This window comes from Cervus elaphus, chromosome 5 (genome assembly GCF_910594005.1).
Source record: "Cervus elaphus chromosome 5, mCerEla1.1, whole genome shotgun sequence".
Taxonomy (NCBI): Eukaryota; Metazoa; Chordata; class Mammalia; order Artiodactyla; family Cervidae; genus Cervus; species Cervus elaphus.
In genome coordinates this window covers 101,641,007-101,667,092 of record NC_057819.1, presented here as the reverse complement: position 1 = coordinate 101,667,092, position 26,086 = coordinate 101,641,007, and the positions used below count along the sequence as shown (strand labels likewise).

General features: G+C 48.5%; 1 protein-coding gene across 5 annotated transcripts in view; it reads left to right on the top strand.

Moving 5' to 3' along the window:
- GAS7 (growth arrest specific 7) overlaps positions 1-26,086 on the top strand; it is a 200,910-nt gene that overhangs the window by 75,743 nt on the left and 99,081 nt on the right. Inside the window, exon 1 of one of the 5 annotated variants that reach the window (XM_043903844.1) lies at positions 12,656-12,782. The exons of the other annotated variants lie outside the window; for them this stretch is intronic. The gene's annotated coding sequence lies outside the window, so the exon portion shown is untranslated. Of the gene's footprint in view, positions 1-12,655; positions 12,783-26,086 lie in introns of those variants that run through there. 5 annotated transcript variants of the gene reach the window in all.

The window sequence follows — 26,086 nt, the reverse complement described above, 5'->3', positions numbered from 1 at the left end:
TAGGAAATTGGCTAGAGGCACAGCATCTGTGGTGGCATTTTCTCTCCCCAGGATCAGGCCAGTAGCCAAGGCCAGCCGAATGGAGCCCAGGGGAGCAGAAACTGGGGATGAGGGAGAACAGGGGCCCAGGCTGGGAGCAGAAGGGGCACCTGCCCCAAGCGGGTGCTGGTGTTGTGTTACTCCTGGGCACAGTGGCCGCAGAGGCCGGCGAACAGATGAGCCAGCGGGGCAGGGAGGAGCTGGGAAATGCCTTGGATGTGGGATGGGGCATGGGGCAGACAGGGAACCACCCAGCAGCGCCTTCTTCCCTGCTGCCTGACAGTGAGCCAGACAGGGCAGGTTCCTATAGCACATGGGGTAACCGTGTAGTGTGTTCCAGAAGACTGGGCAAAGGTGGGTCTCAGCGGTCCACAGGCAAGACTTTCCGAACCATTAAATCACAAAATAAGTGTTTTTTCCTTTTGCAGTGCTCTCAGTTAAGGAGAGTTTGGGGCGGTGCTGGGTGAGAACAGGCCTCGGCAGGCAGAACTGTCTAGTTACGACTGAGTAGCATTGCTTGTTTTTTTTGTTGCAGTTATTCTTGTGCTGTAGATTTCTGGCAGATGTTACTAGTTTTCCATTCAGAGAATACTGTTAAGATTTTCTGAGAAATAAAATGTGTTTGTTTGTTTGTTTAAGTAAAGAAAGGAGTCAACTAAAAATATTAAGTAAACAAGAGTGGTATGATGTCATGCCAAAAATGATAGTGAAAGATGAGCTCCCAAGGTAAGCTGGATATAGTGGGTTCAACGTCACCAGCTGTAGGGTCAAATAGACCAGGGCTCACACCCTTTAAAATGGGATCTTGGGCAAGTCATTGCATGCCTGTAAGCTATAGTTGACACCATTGTAAACCATGAATATTATATTAAATAAGCTCACGTGTGTTGCATGCTGGGCCCAGTGCCTGACAGAGAGAGTGATAGTAAGTGGTGGTGATTATAAGAAGTGCTCATCAGTGTGAGAGATTGCAGTTGCAGGCCAGTGTTCCTGAGTGAAAAGTGCTGTCAATGAGCACAGGCCAACCACGGGCCAGCACGCTTTGTGAGGAGTGAGCTCTGCATCAGCACAAGGGTTTTAGAGGCCTGTCGCCTGCCTAGGGGTCAGTGGCAGATTCCTGCCACTGAATGGGCCAGCCAGACAGCAGGGGAGGTCCCTTTTAAGGAACATTCTATATCCAGTGTGGAGAAACTGTTAACAGAGCCAGCCCAGGACTGCTGTCCTTACAGAGTTTGCTTGCAGTGTTGGTCTTCGGCTGATGTCACTTGGATCTAGGGAGGGTTCCCACCATTCCAGAAACGATCAGGATGGCTCTTATGGAAACTGTTCTTTCAAACATTGTGATTCATACTGAGCACCTGCTTTCCTTCTGGGAGTCTGGGGTTTTGCTGTGTATCAGGCAGAGGATGCCTGTGGGACCATGGGTGTGTGCTCAGTCACTCGGTTGTCTCTGACTTGTTGTGACCCCGTGGACTGTAGCCCACCAGGCTCCTCTGTCCATGGGATTTCCCAGGCAAGAATACTGGAGTCCTGTTTCCTTCTCCAGGGGATCTTGCTGACCCACAGATCAAACCTACGTCTCCTGCATTGGCAGGTGGATTCTTTACCACTGAGCCACCAGGGAAGCCCGCCTATGGGACCAGCCCCTGACCAAGCCCCAGAGTTCTGAGTCTCTGAGCATCCCTGGTAGACACACTTCCTACCCATCACAGCTGGACAAATTCAGTGCATCTCGCATGGCTGCTCTGGGAGGAGACTCCTGCAAGCTTATACCTGGTTTCCTCAGGGCCTGGCCCCAGACACCTTTTCCCTTTATTGATTTTCCTTTTTTTTTTTGTATCTTTGTGTTATAATAAATCATGGCTACATACTGGTTCTGTGAGTCCTCCTAGTGAATAACCAGACCTGGGTGGTCTAGGGAACCCTGACACAGCTGGTCTCTGCCTTCCAGTCAGAGGAGAACCCAGGCTCCTTCGGCCCTTGAGGGAAGGGGTGTGGGGGTGCTGATGCTGCTTCTGGGATGAACTTGCCTATCAAGAGTGTGTTGGGGGGCTGCCCCTCTCAGCACTGGTGTGATTTCACCTAGCTTCTCACGAAGCAGCTTAAGAGGTTTGGGAGGAGCTGGTGGGTCTTTTCACGTGCGGCCTCAGTCTCAGCCGTGGGGTGTATGACATTCTGAAGGACAGATCGCAGGCCCAGACTAGTTTGTGCAGAAGTGTCCAAGGTCAAAACCAAGTGACCAAGGTTGTTTGGTATAGATGGTGTCAGAGCCACCATGCCCCAGCTCTTTACAGAATGTGAGGTGACCACACCTCCGAGTCAAGATTATGGGGTATTGCTATCAGCTTCTCTCAGTTACAGAGTTAGCCGTCTCCTAGTTGGAGGTCTCTCTAACAACTTCTAGGGGATGGTTTCTTATCTCTGATCAAGGCCCCCACCCCCAGCCAGGGCAGAGCAGGGTGTGCAGTCTCCAAGCTGTATTCTCTAAGAACTGTCACCAGCTGGAGAATGACCGACATTCTGGCTTGGTGCTGGTTGGGCGGGTGGCCTGGTTATTCTGTGTGGGTCTCCAGGGAGCTTTTCAGCCAGAAGTAAGCTGGTGGGGGTGGGGGTAGTAGCCTGCATGGAGGAGTGAAGGAGAGGCATTTGGTGACCTGCAAGGAGCCAAAGTGGATCATGGCTGCCCATGCAGAATGACAGGGACCACGCAGTCCTTATGTGCTAGCTGTGTGTGGGTTTCCATAACAGGCCTTAAAATGAGTGTGGTGCTGTTTAGAAACGGGTCTCTTAGCCTGCCCGAGCCATCCTGGGCACCCTGTAAGGGACCACCTTGAGTGTTGTCAGTGCTACAGGAATGCCTGTGATTTGGGGAGCTTCCCTGGTGGCTCATTGGTAAAGAATCTGCCTGCCAAGCAGGAGTTTCAGTTTCAATCCCTGGATTGGGAAGAACCCCTAGAAGAGGGCGTGGCAACCCACTCCAGTATCTTGCTTGGAGAATCCCATGAACAGAGGAGCCTGGTGGGCTACAGTCCATGGGGTCATGAAGAGTCAGACATAGCTTAGCGACTAAACAACAACAACGCTTTGGGGAACCCCACCTTGCCTCACCAGCCAGATCAGCAGACCGCAAAGGAAGCTCAAAAATTTGGTTTTGATATGGGCGTTTCCGTGGAGATGTGGGCGTGTCCTGACCCAGCTCCCCACATTGTGGGGGCAGCTTCCAGTTGGGAGGGGGGACCTTCCCCAGTTGCTCGAGTCCTCTTGGGGGCTGGCAGCGGCCGGACACCCCACTTAGATCCGAGTCCACCCACATACTCTTGTAGGTGTGACCAGCCTCTGTCCTCCCCACAGTGGGGGTGGGGGGATCACTCCAGAGGCAAGCCTCCCCAAGCCGGCCGGGGAGCACCTGTGATCTACAGTTCTGGTTCTTTCCAGTGGGTGGTCTTTCCCTTCCTTTTCTCTGGTGCCAGGGCCCCCTTGACAGCAAGTCCAGGCCAGAATCACCACAGCTGTAAGAAACAGCCCAGCTGGACATGATTTCCTTCACACATCACACTCTCATTTTCCCTCCTTTCTTCCTGGTTCCAGTACCAAGGGGATTCCTTCCCCCATCCTACCCCAACCTTCCCACTCACTGGGGACATTATGGTGCATGTAGGGGCATGTTCTAATTAGCCTTACCTTGATCTGAGGTCATATTGCATTTTATCCCTCAGCAGACAGCCCCCTGACCCCAGCTCCCCAAAATGTCCCTGAACAGACCTCATCTAGGGGTGCAAGCCACACTGGGCCATGCCTGGCACTCTGCTCCCTGCGGGTCTCCTACTCTGACTCTCTTTTAAAGACTCTGCGGTTATTTCTTCTCCTAGTGCCACTCGGCCTGCCCAGAAGTTCCCCGCCATTCTGTGGAGCCCAGCCGGGCAGGCCCTGTGAGGCCTAGGAGGTGTGAACCGTGACGTGTCTTGTCCACGTTCACGTGATAACTCTGACTCGGCCAGAATGAGGGGAGACGGCTGAGAATGGCTCCCAAAGGTGTGTCCACATTCTAATCCCCAGACTCTGGGAATGTTACCTGATTTGGGAGAAGGGTCTTTGCAGATGTGACTAAGTTAAGGATTTTAGGTTGAGGAGATTATCCCAGATTATCCAGATGGCCCTAAATGCAGTGCTGGATGTCCTTATTAGAAGGTGGGTGAAGGAGATGCTACTGTGCCCGGAAGAGGAGGAATCTGACCAGGAAGGCAGAGACTGGAGTGATGTGGCCACAAGCCAAGGGAGGCTGGCAGCCACCAGGTGCTGGAAGAGGCAAGGACGTGGTTCTTCCCCAGAACCTCCAGAGGGAACATGGCCTTGCCAGAAACCTTGATTTCAGTTCAGTCATACAGATTTTGGACTCCTGGCCTCCAGAACTGAGAGAATATATATATATACTTCTGAGAGAAGTCTATATTTTGAGAGAATATATATATATATATAGACTTGGTTTTATGCTACCAAGTCTATGGTAATTTTTTTCAGTGGCCATAGGAAACTAATACGGAGGATATTTGGCATTGCATGCCTCATTGGAAGAAGACTTTACCTTGATAGAAGGGGCTGAATCACTCATACTATCTGTGCTATGTTCTTTAGATCTTGCTGCTGTTGATATTATGCCCTGGCCTGTGCTGAGAGGATGTGAGGCACAAATCTTTCTATTTCATCTTATATAAATGCCTTTCAAATTGGCTTCAGACAAAAAGGGGATTTATAGTTTGGTGTAACTGAAAAAGTCCCAGAGTGTCAGCTTCAGGCATGGTTTGATCAAGCAACTTACACAATATCAGCAATCTGATGTCTCTCTCTCCCTACTCCCCCATCTCTTCTCTCTGTCCCTCACCAGCTCTTTCTTTTCTTCTGTGTAGCTTCCATACTCAGGAGGTTTTTCCCATAGGGTGTCAAGATAACCATCAGTGGCTTCACGTTTACTTTAATTCCAACTAAAATCCAGGAATTGAGCACCTGGGTCACTTGCCCACTCCAAAGCTAGACACTGTGGCCTGGGGAATAGGCCAGGGATAGACTGGAATAGACTATGCTCCTTAGAGAGGTGAGGGCCACCTGTCTCCACAAACCATGATGACGGGGTGTGGGAAAGATGCACCCCCTAAAGAAAATCAGGGCACTCTGAGCAGAAGTAGGGGTGTGTTGGGGGAAGGCGCACTGAGCAGATAACTGTCACAAGTTGCTTCTGGCTTGCTGTTTCCTGGAGATGTAGGATGCTGTTGGAGCCCAGGGTGGTTTCCAGGCCCCCAGATCACTGTGCTTGGAGATACCAGGTCATGCCTTTGAGGCTTTCCCTCTGCCACAAAAATCCAAGTGTGAAAACAGACAGCCACATCCCCACATGTCACAGGAGATGGAGATGCTGACCCCAGAGGTCCCAAAAGGGGGGGATTGGATGAGGGAGCCAAGAGGTTTGTGTCCAGCAGCGGCAGCTGCTTGCATTAGAAAATCCCATTATCAAAGCGTCTTTGAACTTCTGTTGGCATTTACATGACTAATGTTCGATCTGGTGAAAGCCGCGCTTGGAAAAGGGAAGTGGGGGTGGGTGCTCCCACCACAATGGGGCTCTCTCTTTGGAAACGGTCCATGGAGGGAGGTGACTCACTGTGGGGACTGAACCACGGCGGGGTTCCTGCAGCTGCATGAAGACAGCATCCCCCTGCCCCTTCTCTGCCCCTCGGAGGTGGGAGCCCTGGGGCCCGGGTCCAGAAGGAGGCATTTGGCAGGGGGAACGCTCAGTGGTTGAGCTGTGCTGGGTGGCGGTCAGGAAGATGCCACACCGACAGGTGAGAGGAGAGGTGACTTACTAAGAGGTCCGGAGCCAGCTGTGCAAGTTCATCAAGTTCCTACTGAATGCATAGAGCTCTTGGACCATCGCAGAGTCAAGAAATCATAAGTCGAAGTCAACAAAAGTCACCATAAGCCAGGGACCATCTGTGCTTCTAGAACCTACCTCCAGGCTTGTGGTAGAGATCAAAGGAGTGAACGTACATAAACTGATGGGGACATTGAGCCACACTGTGTCATGTTACGTGTTTATGGTTGTGGTTGTAATCATCTGAAAATGAAGATGGTTTTTCACCTGCCTCCAGTGGTGGTTTGCCTGTTAAATGAGAGAATATTCATCCATGTTTAGAGCCGAGCCTGATTGTTCTCCCTTCGATAGAGTTAAGCTCCTCGTGGACAAGGTCCTTCTGTCTTGGCTGCTATGGTTTCCAGGTCTAGATGGTGTCTCGAGCATAGCAGAAGCATGACAAGTGTTTGCAGGACAGACAGGTGGACATGCATATTGTGCTGTGTGGCCAATACCTTGGCACAAGGGGTCCTGAGCGCCAGGGCATCTCGCTCACGGGGCTGGCTTCACTAGAGCTGGTGTTTGGCGTGCTTTGGGGCAGAGATGGTGGCTTTGGTAGAAAATGCTGGATAATTGCCACAGAGAAGTTAAATAAGCACTAGGTATGGAGCAGAGAGCAAGGGGTTGTCTGGGCTGCAGGACATGGGGACACATGTGTGGACACACGTACTCACGCCAGGTGCCACCGTGCCTCTGCTCATCATTTTGATGGAGGTGGGAGGGAGTAGGTTCTCCTTTGTCTGAATGACAAAAAAGTGGGGTTCACAGGTCCTGCCTGTCCCTGCCAGGGAATTGCCAGGAAACCATCACCTACTTGGTGTTTGCTGCTGCTTCTTGACCCACTCTGGGAGACCCAGCCAGTGAATGGCCCAGGGGGTAGGACGGAAGTTGCCTGTGCGGGGGAGCATCCTTTCTGACCCTTTCCGTCTGCAGGGCTGGACGGGGCCTCCTGCACAGCCCTCCCCTCCCCAGGCTGCCCCAGCAATTGCGGCTTCACCCATGCCAGGTTCCCCCTGGCTACCCACAGGAGCCCAGGGGCTGGAGGGCTTTTGGTGTGGGGACTGAGACCTCTGGGTCATTAAGTATTCTCATCAGCTGCTGGTGGCTCAGCCCTCCTGGGAGAGAGGAGAGAGGACATGGGGGTGTGAGCACTTCTGGATTGTTAATTCAGGGATTTCTGAGACCAACCAGCACACCAGACAGCAAAACAGAATTAGTCATGTTATTTGAAGTTGTTTATGTAGAGATTTAAATGATCTATGTCCACTGTGTTCTTGGGCCTTCAGTGGGCAGGATGCATTTTGTTTTTAAAGCCTGTATGTATTGCAAAAAAGAATCATTTGAGGATGATTTTGGAACACAGAATCTACTTTAAAATACTTGATATACTCGTAAGTGTTGTCCCTTCACTGTGAGTCACAGCTTCCCTGTGACCTCCTAAGGTCCGATGGCTGGTCTCTCCATGGAAATGGACTTGAGTCAGGGTCACTGGAAACCTGGTCAATGTTAGGCTGTACCAGAGTTTCTCAGCCTTGCCACTACTGGCATTTGGGGACTTAGGGATGTGGGCTGCGGGGTCCTGTGCATTGTAGGATGTTTAGTAGCATCGCTGGCCTCTACTCACTGGATGCCAGTGGTTGACACAATCACGCCACCCACCAGATGTCCACAGCCCCCATTGCTGGAACCTGTGAATGCATTAGGTCACATGGTCCAGGGAATTGAAGTTGCAGATGGAACTAAGATCGCAAATCACACCTTGTCTTATGTCCCTGGATATGTTCCAGTGTCTCCTAGTTTATAGTCTGTGGGAACTTGTAGGATAGAATTTGTATCCCACTACCATGTTTAAATTGTTTAAATCTTGATTATGTTGAATTGGTTCTCAGTACTTTTCAGGTCTACTGTACTTCTCTGTCCATTCTATTAATTTTTGAGAGTTTGATGTTGAAATGCCAACTTAAAAATCTTAATTTATCTACTTAAAATAACTATTATATATAGTGGAACTATATATAACCTTGTTCTGTATTTTTCCAAGTCTCCTGTACATGTGTTATCATATTTTCATAATTTAAAAAAATTAAAGCAAGGAAAAAAAAAGATTGCACAGCAGTTGACCTGGAGGTGAGTAGTTTGGATTATCTAGGTAGGCCCCAATATAATCACTAGGGTCCTTATCAGTGGAAGAGGACAAAAGAGAGAAAAACCAGGGAACTCCCCTGGCGGTCCAGTGGTTAAAACTCTGTACTTCCAATGCAGGGGGTGAGGGTTGGATCCTTGTTCAGGGAACTGAGATCCCATAAACTCACTACCTGCCCCCCCATCAAAAAAAAAAGAAACCAAAGAGATCAGGGGCTTCCCTGGTGGCTCAGATGGTAAAGAATTTTCTAGCAATGTGGGAGACATACGGATGTGAGTTCAATCCTTGGGTTGGGAAGGTCCCCTGGAGAATGGCATGGCTACCCACTCTGGTACTCTCATCTGAAGAATTCCGTGGAGAGAGGAGCCTGGCGTTCTATAGTCCATAGGGTCGCAAAGAGTTGGACATGACTGAGCAACTAACACTTTCATTTTTCAGAGAGGTAAAAGCAGCATGAAGAAGACTCGATTCACCATTACTAGCTTTGAAAATGGAGGAAGAGGCCAGGAGCCACGAAATACAAGTGGCTTCTAGAAGCTGAAAATTGAGACAAGGAGAGAGATTCTTCCCTAAAACCTCCATAAGGAACATGGTCCTGCTGACACTCTGGCTCTAGCCCAGTGAGACCCATTTCTGAAATTCAGAACTCTAAGAAATTTGTGTCGCCTTAAGCTACGGAATTTGTGGGCATTTGTCAGGATAGCAATAGGGAAACCACACTCCTGCCGATTGCTCCTACCGCCATCATGACAGCCAGTAAATGTCCCCAAACATTGCCAGATGTTCCCAAAATTGCCCCAGTTCAGAAACACTGGCTACGCAAACCACCATGCTGTTTCCCTAGAAACTGGGGAAGAGCTTCTCTGCTCTGTGAGAGAATGAGGCTGGGAGTGGGTGCACCCAGCATGATTGGCTGTATACCCAGTACGGTTCTGTCTGGGAGGAAGGGACCAGTGGTGTAAAAGAGGGCACCTGGGGTGAGGCTTCCCAGGTAGCTCAGCTGGTAAAGAACCCATCTGCAATGTGGGAGACCTGGGTTCGATCCCTGGGTTGGGAAGATCCCCTGCAGGAGGGCATGGCAACCCACTCCAGAATTCTTGCCTGGAGAATCCCCACGGACAGAGGAGCCTGGGGGGGCTACAGTGCGTGGGGTCACAAAAAGTCGGACACAACTGAATGACTAAGCACAGTGGGGGGCCACAGCTGCCCCCCCAACCCCTCCCCGAGGCTCCTGGTGCTGTCACCAGTGGCAGAGTGTGCTTTGCATATTGGTACAAAACTGGAAAAGAAGTTACACTATCTTCAAGTGCACCATAAAAGAGAATATAAAAACTCAGTAAATGTCAGCTGAAGCAGCCTTACTCATGGAGTCCTCGGTGAGGAGGACCAGCACGCCGGGTGCCCCTAGCACTGTTTGTGGGCATTGTGGGCGGGGAGGAGAGGCCAGGGAGCCCAGCCCGTGCTGGGGGCCACCAAACCCGGGCTCTGAGCCAGACACTCAGACCCCGGTTTCCTTCTCCCCAACCCTAATGCTGTAATTCTGTTTATTTTGCCGACTACGAAGTCCATATGGTTCTGATTTTGCCTTTATGATCCGTCATCTCTGTGTGGCTTCGGGGCTAGGGTCCATGTGAAGCAGCTTTGAAGTTATCCTTTTGGGGTAAGCGGGATGTGGTGCCTTTCCAGGGTTTGATTGGGGCGGTGCTCCAGGAGTTGAGAGTAGGAGGGGGGCGGCCAGGTCAGAAGGTCAGTGTTTGCAGAGCCTGCAATAATGTGTGCAGCCCAGGACCCCTCCCTGGTCCTCCCAGCTCCTCCCAAGACTGAGGTCACAGTGACTCTTCCTTCCAGGCATCCCAACAGGACACGTGATTCAATGTCAGTTAGAGCTATAGCCCCTGCTTCTCCCTACAAGGCAGCAGCTGGCCTGGGGGGCAGAATAAAGGCAGAGAAGGGGAGAGAGGGGAAAAGAGGAAGAGTCTGCGAGCAAGGAGGAGATGAAAAAAGACGTTATCTGCATCTGTACTTTAGACATTAAAGGGCCGGACGGATCTGTGATGGACTGGCCTTAGATGGATCTAATGGATGTGTGGAGGCCAGTGGTCCCCAAATTTCAGCATGCTTTGGAATCATTCACCCCAAAGCCTTGTCAGAAATGGACTATGGGACCCCACCCCCAGAATTTCTGATTCAGGAGGGCTGGGTTGATGCCCCAAGTTTCTCCTTCTAATCAGATTCCCAGGTGATGCTGCTGCTCCTGGTCCAAGGTGGAGAACCATTCATCTAGAACAAGAGGCTCTTTGTCATTAAAAGCGGTATCAGTAACTAATAGTTCTCAGGACTTTATAGTTTATTGGTGAGGGCCCCTCCCTTTTTAAAATTATAGTTTATTTATAAAGGATAATTTTCAGGTATACAACATACTGATTCAATATTTTTATAGATATAAATATTCCATTTGAAGTTAATACAAAATAATGGCCATATGTCCCTATGCTGTACACTATGTCTTTGTTGCTTGGGAGGAGCCCACAGATGATCTCTTCTATAAGGAGACAGCATCATTGTCTGTGTTGTTGTTGTTGTTTTTTTCCCCAAGGTGAAAGTAGCATGTATTTTAGTTTTTTCTAGACAATAAGATTGACCTTTTTAGGTATACAGTTCTGTGAATTTTAACACATATTATAGACTTATGTAACCACCACCTGAGCCAGTTTATAGAAGAGCTTCATCACTCTAAGATCTTCCCTGCTACCCTCCCTTTGCATTCATACCCCCTCTGACCTAACCCTTCATGGGTCATTCACCCTTGTACAGTAGTTTTATCTTTTTGAGAATATCATACAAATGAAATCATACAACAGGTAACCTTTTGAGACTGGCTTCTTACTATCTTATGAGATGGATCCAGGTTGTGGCATATGTCAATAGTTTGTTCCTTTGTGTTGGTGAGTAATATTCCATTGCATGGATGTTCCATAGTTTGTTCTTCAGTACCTGTTGAGATCTTTTGGGTTGTTGCCAGTTTGGGGTTCTTATGAATAAAGCTGCTATGAACATTTGTGTGTGGACACACACACAAGACTTGGTGTGGACCTATATTTCAATTTCTTTGGGGTACATGCCTAGGAGTGAAATTGCCAGGTCATCTGGTAAGTATGTTTAATTTTATAGGAAATTGCTGAACTGCTCTCCAGAGTGGCTGTACCATTTTGCATTCCCACCAGCAATGGATGAGATTTCCATCTGCTGTACATCCATGCCAGCACTTGATATTGTCCATCTTTTAAATTTTAGTCATTGCAGATCATGTATGATTTTGAAATACGTAATCGAGTTTCAGGAAAGGCTCAGAGAGTTGTCTAAGGCCCCTCGGCTCTTGGTGGCTCCTTGAATAACAGAATCCATACCTTTGACTTCATGGCTGTGAGTATTCTGGGTGGTGGCTGTGCTGGACAGCACTGGTGGAGGGTTATTCCACACGCCATACCCGGAACCAGGAGCTCCTGCTCCTATCAGGGCTTATGTGGCAGGGTTAAGGCATGTGTCCAGGGACAAAGGAAACAAGGAAAGTAAAAATAGGAAGTGAGAAAGGAGACAAGACGCACATCCTAGAATTGCAGAGGTAGGAGGGACTAAGCTGCTTCTCCAGTTCCTTATCCCCCCCTTATTTTTTCTTTTTGATTTTTATGGTAGCTCAGTGGTAAAGAATCCACCTACCAATTCAGGAGACACAGGAGACACGAGTTTGATCCCTGGGTCAGGAAGATCCCTGGAGGAGGAATTGACAACCCACCAGTATTCTTGCCTGAAAAATCCCATGGACAGAGGAGCCTGGTGGGCTACATTCCATGGAGTCACAGAGTCAAACTCTACTGAGGACACACATAATTGACTCATAGTGGTGTGTTAGATTCTGGTGTACAGTAAAGGGAACCAGTTATACATATACTTCCGTCCACTCTATTTTATCCATATAGACCATTACAGAATATTGAGTAGAATTCCCAGTGTTATACAATAGGTCCTTATTAGTTATCAATTTTACATATAGTAGTGTGCCCCCTTATTTTTACACTGAGGCTCAGAGAGGGGAAGCTGCCTGCCAAATGTCACTCAGCTAACTGGTGCCTCTTGATTGCATGTGGCCGACAGGTGACAGAGGCCACCTTTGTTTCCAGAAGCTTCCTTGGGAGTAACACAGGCTGCTTCCCCTTGGTCCTTAAGGAGTAGAGCTGCAGATGGCACACCTGGTCAGGGTCACCATACCCCTTCGGTGTCTTGGCCTCAGGTCTGTTCTGGGTAAGGAGTTGGCTTCAAGAAGGAGCTTGTGCAGAGGGCCACAGCCACAGCTGAAAGCAGAGGGGTGACTTCACAGGGAGGAGGTTGTTGGAGGACCAGGCCCTTCTGCTGAGCTGTCCCACCCACCCTCGCGGGGGAAACGGCGCAGCTGTCCTGGAAGGCTGTGGACATGCTTACCCGATTGCAGAATACTTACTTTCGTTTTGAATATCATTTGTTTGGTTGCCACGGCAACGTCAAGTCTCTATTTTAATGCTAACCTGCGTGGCTGCAACTTTCTATATATAAATGCTGCTTTGCACAGTGAATTAGCTGATGCCACAGGGAAGCAGCGGATGTGGAGACGGTGGCAGAAAATGACCAGTGGGTCAGCTTTGCAGGAGGAGGGTCTGCGGGGCTGAGGTGAGTGGGCACCCAGGGTGGTGCCACTGGTCTGCGGGGCAGGCGCTCGAAGCTCATTGGAGCAGGGTGAGAGCAGAGCCCGGGAGGCAGCCCCCACACCTGCCACACCTGCAAGTCCTTGGACGGCCTCCTGCTGGGTGAGGGTGTGTGAGTCTTCAGTTTCCCACAAATTCCCTCTTCCTCTTTCCTTCACTGAGTCTGGGCCACCGGGGCACCTGAGGCTCCTGAAAGAGGAGCCAGCCCCTGGGCAGGGTGGTGTCTGCAGTGAGTGCCACATCAGTTTTCCTTGTTTTAACTTTAACTTGGTTCCCTCGTCTGGAACTTCGCCTCCTCTGTTTAGCCTTTTCTTCTTTCCCTGTTGGGGCTGGGTGGCTCCACGTGGGCAGGTAGAATAGTCAGGAGAAGCCTGGAAGGGACCTTGGGAGTCAGCTGGTTCAACTCCCTCGCCTCTAGATGAGGGCGAAGCTCAGAGAGGTATATGCTCTGCCCGTGTCACACAGCCAGCCAGAGAGACTGGGACGGGAACCAGGTCCCCCAGGATCTTCTGACTTGGGTACCTGTGCCTCCTGTGGGCACTCTGTCATGGGGTCAGGATGGCTGAGTGTATACACACCAGGCTGCAAAGAGGGGGCCCATTACTTGCTGGTGCTCCTTTTTAAGTCACAAGTTGGGGGGGCATGTAAGGAACCCAGGATTACATAACAGGATCAGAAGCCATTAAGGCTTCAGGAAAGAGCATGGAAGTTGGAGTCCGGAAAACTGGGATTCAATGGATTCAGCCACTTCCCGTGTGACAACTGTGTCCACTCTTCTGAGGCTGGATTTCCCCAGGGAGTACGGGCATCTCTTCCCCAGCACTGTTGTGGAGGGTCAGTTTCCCAGCTGGTGTGAACCTGTCAACGACAGCACTGGGGCCCAGATGGGGGTACAGTGCCTCTGAGGACAGAGGGAGTTGGAAACCACGAGCATCCACACGGCTCCGTTCCCCCGTGATAGGGAGAGGCTGCCGCCAGCAGCAGGGAGCTTTGCTGGAGATTGGGTTTCGGGTATGCCCTGAAATGCACTACAATTTTATCATCATTTAGAAAGTGTCATCCGGGCACCCTCTTCCCTGATATCAAACATTCAACCAATATTTTAAGTGCGCTGGATCCAAAGACTCGGACCCTGTTCTTTTTTTCTTTCTTTATTTTTCCTTGGCCATACCTTGTGGTTTGTGGGATCTTAGTTCCCCAGTCAGGGATCAAACCCGGGCTTATAGCAGTGAGAACACAGTCATAACCACTGGACAGCTAGGGAATTCCCAACCCTGTTCTTTTTATTATTTTTTAAAAGATTTTATTGGAGTATAGTTGCTTTACAATGCTGTTATTTTCTACTGTATAGCAAAGCACCAACTCTGTTCTTGAAAAGAGGAAACGTGTACAGTCGTAATCCTGGGTGCCCACAAGTGGTGTACAGTCTAGGGCCGAGAGTTTGGAAATGAAGAGCTTGCACGTCTCTCTGGGAGGCCCAGGAAAGTACAAAGTGAGGGAATTCCTTGCAGGAATTTATGATGGAGAGTTGGGGGTGGGTGTCAAGGGGGGAATTTAAAAAGAGGAGCTGTCGAGAGCAGATAAAGCAGTGTTTCCTAAAGCAGGCATCACTAGCCACCCTGTGTCTATAACCTGTATTAACCAGCATGGAAAAGGGGGAAACAGCAGAGCGTGTTGTGTGTGGTAAAAGCAAGTATTGCTTCGTGAAACTTTTGCTTTGCATATATATTGGGTTGTGAAATAAAATGCGCTTATTACTGTGGGTCAAACTTTCAAAACAAAAAGATGACAACTGCTGGCCTGGAGTGGTGACCCAGTGAGCCTGAAGTCTCCTGTGGGTGGCTGGGAGGGGATGTCCTTTTCAAGGAAGAGCTAGAAGGAGGAAGGATGGGTTCTCAGTGGGGAGAACCCCACGCAAGCATCATCTTAAGAAGCTGAGGTGATGCAGTGGGCAGTTCAGACAGGGACAAGCAGACCAACTGGGAGGCGTGAAGTCAGGGAACCAGAGGTGGCATCCCCTTCTCCCAGGACCTGAGGGCAGAGTTCCCTTTGGGCAGATTGAGAAGGATACCTGTGATCCTTGCCCGCTCCCCCTGCACCCTCCCCAGCAGTCCCAAAACACGCATTCCCCTGCCCCGGAGCCTTGCAGAGCTCTGCACTGCTTACACGAGGAATGGACTCAGCCGTCCTCACCCCCAGGCACCATGCTTAAAGAGTGCTGGCTCCCAGCTGCTCAGCGTGTGATCCCATGGAGGAGGTGGCTCTGTGCTCACTCTCACAGCTGTGTCATCCACCTTTATACCCGATGGATGCGCGTCTGTCCTCCCCAAGGCTGTGGTACCTGTCTTCACTTTCTCCTCCTCCTGCTCCATGCTTGGCTTTGCCTCTGAACGCCTTTTCTGCCTCCCTGCCCAGCTGGTGGTGCATGCCTCTCTCCTTAACCTGTATATCAGCTTCCTTACTCACTGCCTCCCCTCCAAACCTTCTCATCAGCTGTTGAGGCACCATTTTTCCATAGAGTAGTGTGGAGTTTCCAGGGTCCACCCTTCTGGTTCCCAAACCTCATCCCATGCCTGTCTTCCAAAGAAGGTTGGAGCCAGGCTGGGGTGCTCAGCTCTGGGTGGGACGGAGTTGGTCACACGTTTTCAGCCCTTGGAAGCTGTGTCCTGATACCCCGGAAGTTGGTATGAAATTCACCCACCAGGTGTGTTAGTAGTAAGAGGTCTTAGCAAGAGGGTGATTAATACAGGGTTTTGCTGTTCAGTCACTCAGTTGTGTCTGACTCCCTTGCTGCCCCATGGACTGTAGCCAGCCAGGCTCCTCTGTCCATGGGATTTTCTTCCCAGGCAAGAATACTGGAGAGGGTTGCCATTTCCTCCTCCAGGGGATCTTCCAAACGCCGGGATGGAACTCATGTCTCCTGTGTTGGCAGGTGAAATCTTTACCACTGAGCCACCTGGGAAGTCCTAATACAGGGTAAAAGTGCTACTTATACCTTTAGTCTAGGATGGTGGTATTCAGTTCTTTAACACAAGGGCACCTTCTCTTCAAATGACTGTTTAGGCAGGTCCACAACAATTACAACCAGGAGCTATACCCTGGTGGCCAGTGGGAAAACTCAAGTGCAGAACTCCAGGGGCTTTTGGTGGTGGTTTTTTGTTTCTGCCCATGGTTTCATTTAAAAGTTTTTGAGTTGGTTACCAACCTCCAAAAATCTACTAGGAAGAATTCAAATCTCCAGCCTCTCTTGCAAAAAAACTGACTAGTTTTGATGACACTGAGCCCGCTGTCCTGCATGGCATCAATATGCTGCTGCTGATGGAGGGTGTGTCAGTTTGACCTAGTCCCCACCCTGCCCTATTGATCGCCAGCGCTGAAAGCTATAATGAAACAGTTGCCAGTATTTGTCTGATGTTTTTCTTAGGGTTAGGAAATATGAAATAGACCCTGCACCCATGTGTATGAAAAGAAGGAAAAGTGAGAGTGCCAGTGGTTTCCAAGAAGGAACTAAAGAATCTTATTTTGAAAGTGAATTTATCAGTCTCCTAAAGATGAATTTTTAAGGAATAGACTTAGAACAGGTGCTTTTTTTTTTTTTTTGCCTTGGAATCAGTGGTTCTCAAAGTGTGATGCCTGAACTAGTAGTCGTACCCCTTAGGATTTTGTTCAGAAATGCAGGTCATTAATGGTGCTGCCCAGACCTGCTGATTCAGAAACGCTGAGGGTGGAGCCCAGCAGTCTGTGTTCTGATGGCCCTACTGAAGAAGCTGAAGGCTGAGGACCACTGCTCTGAGGCTCAACACAGACAGGCTTCCAGCACCCTGTGTTGTCACTTTCCATCCTTTTAAGACCCAGAAGGGAGGAAAGGCAGGGATCCCTGACCGAAGAGAAAGATTCGAAGGTTTCACCCGACGCCACTCCAGGCAGAGTTCTGTGCATGTCTTGAGGGCAGGAGGGGATCCTCTGGCTACAGAATCTCCCACAGATCAGTTTCCTTTTGTCCAGCACTTCCGTCTCTGCATCCCATTGGGGGCAATCGTAGTGAGGAGCCCTGATGCCTTTGACCATCCTGGGGAGATGCATAGTCACCAGGCTGTCTTCCCAGGGAAATAGCAGTGTGTGACCCCAACAAACAAGGCCCGGGAATGAAGGACATGGCACGGGCCCAGATTGGCTGAAACTTATCATAGATGACCAGGCATTCACAGGCTGGGAGTCCTTAGGTGGAAATGTTAATAATATACCAGTTCTTTTGACACTCAGAGGTAAGAGCCCATCACAGATGTATATTTCAGCTCTCTCCTTGGTAACTCAGGCTGCTGTCATCATAGCTGATCACTTGGCTTCTGTCCACTTTCTCTCTGGTTAAAGGCTTTAATGACTTCAGTGGACAGCCTAAGTGAGCCAAGAGAGTACATTTTTTCCCGAGTGCCTTTACTTGAAGGGCACTAGGCCTGTGAGATGCTTGTTTCAGAGACCCTGACTGAGTCATTGATGACTTCTTTGCCCCCGAGGCATTTTGTTCGTTTATGATTTGGGGGCCCCTGCAGCTTGTGGTATGTAAGGGCCCTCCCAGCAGAAAATAGGTAAACACATGGGCTGTGCATCTGCCTCTGCCTTCCTCCTTTCTCTCTTCCCCTTCCCCTCCCCTTCATGCCTTGGTGACCCTGGAAAATTAAGAAACCCACTTTGTTAGTGGGCTGACAGTCTTACTCGGAGACTGAAGGAGCTCCATTGATTCAGCAGTACTTGTTGGTGCATTTTCTTTGTCTGGGGACAGATTTGAGTAGGACTCTGTTCATGTTGTCAGGAACCTCGGGTGAATAAGCCATGAAGACCACTCATCATCAACCCCTGAATAAGGCATCCATGGCAGTGATGAGAGGACCAGCCCAGGGGGAGGGAAGGTGGGGCTGATGGTATGGAGGTTGGGGGGGACAGCAAGAAGTGAGAACGCTGGCCCTCCAGACAGAGCAAGATGGATCTCCATGCTGGCTGGAGCATTGAAGCCAGGCTGAGCCTTAATTCAAGGAGGAACCGGGGAGATGACTTGGAGTCTGGTGGGCAAGCATCGACCTTGGAGACAGGACACTGGGCTCAAACCAGTTCTGTGTCTTATTAGTGGTAAGACCTTGGTTTATTTGATTCTAAAATGAAAATGATTTGATTCTAAAATGAATACTTCTCTCCCAGGATTCTTGTAAAGGTCACATAAGCCACAATAGATATGTTACTGACCCACAATTGACAGCTACTTCAGCAAGGAAGAGCTCCAGAGAAGATAAGGACAAATGGTGAAGTGCAGTCAGGGGGAATCGATTCTGTGGGGGGAAAAGAGACCTGGTCCTTTGTGCTCCTTGTTATCCAACATGTATGCTCAGTCATGTCTGACTCTTTGCAACCCCATGGACTGTAGCCCGCCAGGCTCCTCTGTCCATGGAATTTCCCAGGCAAGAATACTGGAATGAGTAGCCATTTCCTTCTCCAGGGGATCTTCCCAACCTAGGGATCAAACTGGCATCTCCTGCATTGCAGCCAGATTCTTTACCACTGTGCCACCTGGGAAGCCCAACCTGTCTCATTTTTAGAAGCTTGAAGTCAGGGTTGGAAGCACTCTCTCCAGGTGTCCTGGCTGGCGGCAAGAATTCAAATGAAGACGCACACAGGCCCCTTTGGGAAGGTTGTCAGGCCCTTGTGTAGGTGGATTCACAGCTCTTGTGCACGGCCATGTCTGTTTCTTGATCTGGTTTGCTGGCAGTCACCAGCTTCCCAGGAACCCTGATGATGTAGGTGTTTCCAGGCCCCACAGATTTTACTGGCCCCTTCTGCTGGTCCCCAAAATCCTAGCCTTGCCCCATGGAGCGTGCTGATTCCCTGTCCCGTGCTGTTCCTCTTTCTCCTTCAGTGAGCTTGGTCTGTGTCAGGAAGGTCGTATGGTGTCCCTCTGAGAGGTTAGCCTGCAGGCTGTGCAGCAGCAGTGACTCAGCATTGGGGACCTCAGCTGATGAGTTTCCTAAAGGTTGCTCAGTGATTTCACGGGGATAGGACAGTATGGAAGCACAGCTGATACTTAACAAAGTTTCTTCCATCGCTTCAGCCCTCTTACTCAGTCTTTGCAAGAATTTTGTGCAGGGGGTGGTGGCATTTCTGTTTTTGCTGAAAGAAAAAGAGGTTCAAAGAGGTGAAGTGACTTGCCTGAGGTTATATGGCTGGTACACTGTAGAACTTACACTTGAACTTCCTCTGCCCTGGCTGAAGGTTAGAAGCTAGCTTTAAGGACAAACAGAGGCATGTCTGTGGGCATCCAAGTGGTTTGTGGGGGTTGCCTCTTGTCTTGCTTATCCGTGTCCACAGCCCAGACATCATGCATAACCTTCTTTAGGGAGCCCCCGTCGCGGAGCGGAGGCTGTGGTTCCTCGAAGCCTCTGGAATCTTCCAGGCCTCCTTGTTGGAATGGAGCTTTGCATTTCAATGAGTGGAAAAAAAATAAGCAGAAGAGGCTTTGCCAAAAGGGAAAATCAAGTGCGTTTATGACTCCTCTTTGTGTGCACAGATGTTTCCTCCCGGTTCACCCCCCCTTCGCGGGGGCTCACTGGCCACAAACAGATGGGAAGTGGCTCATGGTTGATCTGAGAGCCAGACTTGTTGGCAAAGGTGGTCTTGCATGGAGCCGTGTGGGGGTCAGCCTGGGGAGGGGTCCTACATGGGGTTTGGCTTCTGCCATGCCATCTGGCCAGCCCCAGTTCTCCAGCCATGATGGCAACATTAGCACCAAGGCTTAGGGCCAATGATCAAGGAGGAGGAGGCTTGGCGTCCAACCTCCTTCTGCCTCTGAGCCTCAGTTTCCCCGTCTGTAAAATGGCAACATGAGATTAAGTGATCTCTACAGTCCTTCTGATCTCTTAATTTTTGTGTCAGCCCTGCATTGGTTGAGTAAGTTCTTTACTGTTGCTCATTTTGTCTTAGTTCATTTTCTTAAAAATAAAGACACCCCCCCCCAAATCTCCTTGTCATTTGAAAGGTAACACTATGAACCCCAATCTGATAAAGAGTTTTCCTTTTAGGGGATGGCAAATGAGGTGGGACATGTCAAGGGGGATTTTATTAGCAAATGTTATCTAAATATTTTGTATTCCCTGGTGGCTCAGTGGTAAAGAACCTGCCTGTCAATGTAGGAAGTGCGAGTTTGATCCCTGGGTTGGGACGATCTCCTGGAGAAGGAAATGGCAACCCACTCCAGTATTCTTGCCTGGGAAATCCCATGGACAGAGGAGCCTGGTGGGCTGCAGTTCATGGGGTCGCAAAAGAGTCAGATACGACTTAGCGACTAAAACAACAAAAACAAGTGAGATGGGATATATCGAGGGAGATTTTATCAGCAAATATTTTCTAAATATTCTGCATAAGGCTATATGCATGCATTAACTCATAATGTAATAAGTTAAAGAGTTTTTTTTAATGCACTTAAAATGAATATGCTCATTATAGAAAACTTGGAAAATGAAGAAATAAGAAAAAATAGTTAGCATTCTTCTCTCTTTTTTTTCTTTGCTGTGCATATTTGTCTACATAATTGGGATCATATGGTACATTTAACATTGTATATGCTGATTTTTGGGGGAAAGGCACTGTTTTCGAATACATCTTTAAAATAAAGAGGAATTTTTAATTTTTAAAATTAAGAACTCAAAAATTTGAACGTGATAAAATAAATTGCAACAGCCAGAGGAATCCCACAAAACAAAGAAAGTCTTTGTAACGTTTTCATGTGTTTCCTTTGTGCTCGGCTTGGAGTTGGGGGGAGCGCTATTTTCCGTAGTTGAGATCATGCTGCATACTCTCATTTCTAAAACTGGAACCACTCAGAGAAGATGATATAAAAGAGGGTTTGATGGCAGAAAGCATTGGCTATTGGGGGGTTTACGAGTCTTTCCTGTTTAAGGGTGTGGAGGAAGATTTGGTTCATTCAGTGTGAGTTTTAAATGTGCAGAAGATCATCACCCAAATTCTTTGGCAGAGAAAATGGCCCCTATGATGCTCCCACATCACTTGGACCATGGTGAATGAAGAAACATACTTTTCGTTGGGTGTGTCTCCCAGCGCAGCATCCACAAAGCTTCAGTAGTTCCCCCCGGCCATCGGCTTGTGCTTGGACAGAAAAGGTGGCATCAGTTACCAATGCACCCCACACGTGGCCAGAGGCTTCGTCTGTACTGGCCTTAAAGGATGTTGCAGGAGAAACTTGTATCATGGTTCCAGGATGGGAGGGAAGCCGCAGAGGAGGACCAAGGGAAATACTCGGTACCAAACCTCACAGCTGGACAGTCCCCCAGACTGCACAGTTTGCTGGATTTCTGAGTTGGGGGGCGATGCACTAAGAAGTGCATCCAGGAGGTTTCCCTGGTGATCCAGTGGTTAAGACTTCGCCTTCCAATGCACAGGTGGAGGTTTGATCCCTGGTCGGGGAGCTGGGATCCCACATGCCTCGTGACCAAAAAGCCAAGGCATAAAACAGAAGCAGCATTGTAACAAATTCAACAGACTTCAAAAATGGTTCACATATGAAAAAAAAAGCATCTATATGGTTATTCCCCTGGCAGCAGCATCTTAATTTTGGTTTCTCCCTCAATGTCTGGAGAGTAAGTGGGTGATGTCTTCAACTTGCATGTCTACAGGAACATTCCTGTTTCTTTCATAACAAATATTAATATAACTCAGCTGGATATGTACATCTTGGATGTCTAACTTTTTGGACAGAAACACTTACAGCTCAGTCTTTTCTGTCATTCAACAAATGTTTATTAGACACCCACAGGGATGAACAAAACCATGGTCATGCCCATGAAACTTTGACCTCAGTAGGATGTGTCTTCTAGCACTTTCAGATGGTCCATGCCAGGCCCTGATGAGCTGTGAGCGAAACAAAGCCTTCACCACATGGAGCTTTTTTTCTAGTGGGAAGTGTTCTCTAACTGTGAGTAGGAGCAGAGGAAAAGTCTAGAGAAGGACTGATTTCCTAAATAGCATTTCTCTTGTGCTTGTTTGTGTGCATGACTTTTTATTATGTTTTATTATTTTTGTCATTGATTGTTTATTTTAATATATTTGTTCTGGTGTTTTCTAATGGGATACTACTTAAACCTACATTGATTCATTATATCCTTGCTTTTTTTGCTTTTCAATTTTGGGTGATCCTTTTAAGTTTACTTTGCACTTTACTGATTTAACTTTTAATATCTTTATTTATCCACAGCTGCCAATGTGGCTTTAAATGAGCAGTTTTTATATAGTCATTTCCTCATCCCTTTTCTTCATTATGTCATCCTTTCTGTTTTGCCTGTTTTTTTCCATTACAGTTTTTCTGTTCCTCTCTAAGAGGTCACTACTTCTTACATTCTAGCAGTTTCCTGCCATTTTAAATTACTTTTTGAATTACTTTCTGAGATGTGCCCTTCCTTTGAGCCTTTGAGATGGTGTTTCCTCACTCATTTCCCATGTGTTTTCCCTCCGTTTAAACTTTCTTAATAAGGCAGGATCTATGTAGACTCTGCATTATACCAACAGAGTATAGGTCGTCTGTCACAGGCTTTGGCACTCTGTAAACTTGGGGGAGGGTTGAATCCCTTTTCACATTTGTTCATCTGTAGGTTCAGTGATATACATACATCTCCCAGCCTGGTTCTTGTTTTCAGATTGGCTGTCACCTGCTGCATTGTTTCTGTACTGCCTGGTTCTCTGCTCTTGCGAATGGGTGGAGTGCGTGAGAAACCCATCCTGGCCCCATCCTGGCCCCATCCCCCTGCACCGTGCCAGGGCACCCTCCAGACTTGACCTGTGGGATCCATACTTCTCCCAATAACCGACACCCCTCCCAGGCCCTGCACCTGCCTGCACTGCCCGCTGGCTCGTGTTCCGGGAATCTCTGTGCCAAAGCGGGTGGTGGAGAAGGAGGAGCAGCTCTCAGGCTGCTTCTGAGCCGCAGGGGCTGGCTGTTCAGTGCTCGAGTGGGCACAGATCCTGTGTATCACAGCAGGGCCCCAGAACGATGAGGGTGCCAAGTGCATCTCAGATTATACACAGAGCAGTGAAGGTGTGAAGGTCTGTTTCCCCTTTCACAATTAGTCTGTGCTTTGTAAGATTTTCTCCATTCACTCCACTGGCCTTAAAGGTTGTTGTTGTCAGCCACTAAGATGAGGTCAGGTGTCAGGTGTCTGACTCTTTGCAACCCCATGAACTGCAGCACACCAGGTTTCTTGGTCCTTCACTATCTCCTGGAGTTTGTTCAAACTCATGTCTGTTGAGTTGATGATACCATCCAACCATCTCATCCATCGTTTCTTGGTCCTTCACTATCTCCCGGAGTTTGTTCAAACTCATGTCTGTTGAGTTGATGATACCGTCCAACCATCTCATCCATCTTATTCTCACCCTTCTTCTCCTGCCCTCAATCTCTCCCAGCATCTGGGTCTTTTCCAATGAGTCAGCTCTTCACATCAGGTGGCCAAAGTATTGGAGCTTCAGCTTCAGCATCAATCCTTCCAGTGAATATTCAGGACTGATTTCCTTTAGGATTCACTGGTTTGATCTCCTTGCAGAGATCAAGGGACTCTGCAAAAAGGGACTCTCAAGAGTCTTCTCCAACATCACAGTTTGAAGACATCATTTCTTTGGTGCTCAGCCTTCATGGTCCAACTCTCACATCTGTACATGACTACTGGAAAGCCCATAACTTTGACTATACAGACCCTTGTCAGAAAAGTGATGTATCTGCTTTTTAATACACTGTCTAGGTTTGTCATAGCTTTTCTTCCAAGGAGCAAGCATCTTAAAGGTTCTGGAGGATTTTTTCCTTGGATTCTGATTGCCACTATTTTTGGATTTTTCGTAACTTGGGTGGGTTTTATCTTTTCCTCTTATTGCCACTTTAGCCCAAGGTTGACACAGGTGTTCACAGGGCTCCTGCTGATGCCCCTTCCCACAGGAAGTCTCCTGCATCCCTCTGCTGTCCTCTTGGTCCTCCCCGTGGTGATTCAGGCCCACACCAGGGCCCTCATTCCTGTAGTTGTGGTTATGTGGTCACTAAAGAATTCCAGTTTGGTTTTCTGGGATTCAAAAAAGAACCTCCTAAACCACTGCCTGGATGCTGCGTACTGGTTTTACACATAGCCTGAGAATATGTTTCTCCAACTGGGCTGAGTTTACAACTAAGGATATACAAAATGATCTTAGATGATGATCATTTCTTATCTCCTAAGAAAACTTAGGAGATAAGTTTTTAAGTTCCACTGATTTCACTGTGTAATATAAAAAAGAATCCAAACCCAATCAAATCCATGTTTTTTAGATATTATTGCTTCAGACCAGGCTAAATTCAGGTTCCATGTAAGTCTGTAAAAAAGCAATTAAGGAGGGAATGTCCATGGCGGTCCAGTGTTTAAGAATCCACCTTCCAATGCAGGGGACCAGGGTTTGAGTCTTGGTCAAGGGAACTAAGATCCCACTTGCTGCAACTACTGAGCCCACACGATCTAGAGCCCATCCTCCACAGTAAGAGAAGCCTGCGTGCTGCAGTGAAGACTCTGCAGCCAAAACAACACCACCCACCAATTAAGTAAATCATAGTGTAGCTGATGCATGATGATGGAAAAGATTTGATAGCAAAATGTGAGTGACTGAGGGGTCTGGGAGATGCTGAGTGGGGGATCCCATAGGTCTAGAACTGGATCTGTTAGGAGGCCTTTTAGACAAACCAGGTGCCATTTCTGATTATGTCCACCTGATGTGGGGACTCCTTTATGATGGGGACACATCTCCCTTACGAGGGGCCTTGGACCCCACCATGTTGAATACAAGGAACTGGCTGCCAGTCATTTCACAGGAGCCATCGTGTGTCCAGGTAGGCTGGGCTGGCCACTATCTACATACAGCCATGTCCTCGTTCTTGTTTTTTTTCTGAGCGACATCTCTCTGAATGTCTTCCCTCGCTTCTCTGCGTGCTCAGGCTCACTGACACCTTGTGTGCCCCTGTTCAGATTTCCATGCCCACCTTACTTCCATATTCTGAAGTAAAGTAACTTCTCTCTTAGTTACATTACATTAGTAATGTAACTAATCCTCTTTCTGAGATTAGCAGGGGCAATAGCCTCTCTGTAGTCAGCAAGCACTTTTTTCATTTTCTCACGTGGACACTTAACTCCACATTTCTTCTTAAGATCCCCTCCACATCACTTCCTGTGACTCTGATTCTCAGAACCTGCATCTGTTCATTCCCCATCTTGTAGCCCCTGCATGTGAGGCACTGGGCTGGTTTGGAGGGGAAACAGATTAAGACCTGGGTTTTTTCTTTGCCTTTAAGAGTCCTGAGAGAGGCCCATGGAGATGGAGGGCATGGAGGTGGAATGGATGCATTCTCCTGCTACTTAAATGTGACACCCCCTTCTCCCACCCCAGTAGGTTCCCCTGTGCATCCTTTCTACATGAACTCAGCATTGACCTGGAGCAGCAGTGCCCAGTCATTTTGGCACAGAGTTTCCTGGAAGACAGTTTTTCCACAGACTGGAGTAAGGAGTGGTTTGGGGATGATTCAAGTGCATTACATTTATTGCGCACTTCACTTCTATTATTATTACATTGGCTCTGCCTCAAATCATCAGGCTTTAGATCCTGGAGGTTGGGGACCCCTGACCTATAGGATTTCACCATCATTTCCATGCAGGTGCTCCAGTTCCATGTGCCGAGGGCTGGACTCACCACGGCTGCCCAGTGATCACTTTGAACTTGGACGTGTCAACAACAGACTCCACCACAGCCCCCCAAATGGCTCTTAATGGGTGGATCACTGGGCGACTGGTTCTAGCTTCCCTTGCTCCCTTTGGAGTCGACTTTTACTACTTATCCTTCCCCTGACGTCTCATTAGTTACCGAAGCTTATTCTACTTCTTACTTTGTGTCTTCCTGCTCTGGTCAAGCCCTTCTTTTCATCCCTGCTGTCTGGCAAATTCTGTATCTTCTGAGGAGCCGCCCCTCTGCCTCCCAGATGAAAGTGCTCTGCCCTCCTCTGGATTCTGAAAGATCCTATTGTCCACCAACTTATCAGTTGGTGCTCCTTACAGACTCCTCTGTACGGTTCTTCTTCTTTTTTATTTTTTTTTTAACACTTGTGTTTGTCTGTGGCTTATTACCTTCCAAACTTTTAGAAGTCAGGTTCTACGTATAATACTTGCCTACGTCATCCACAGCATTCTGGAAGTGGTCGTTAGTAACTTGATT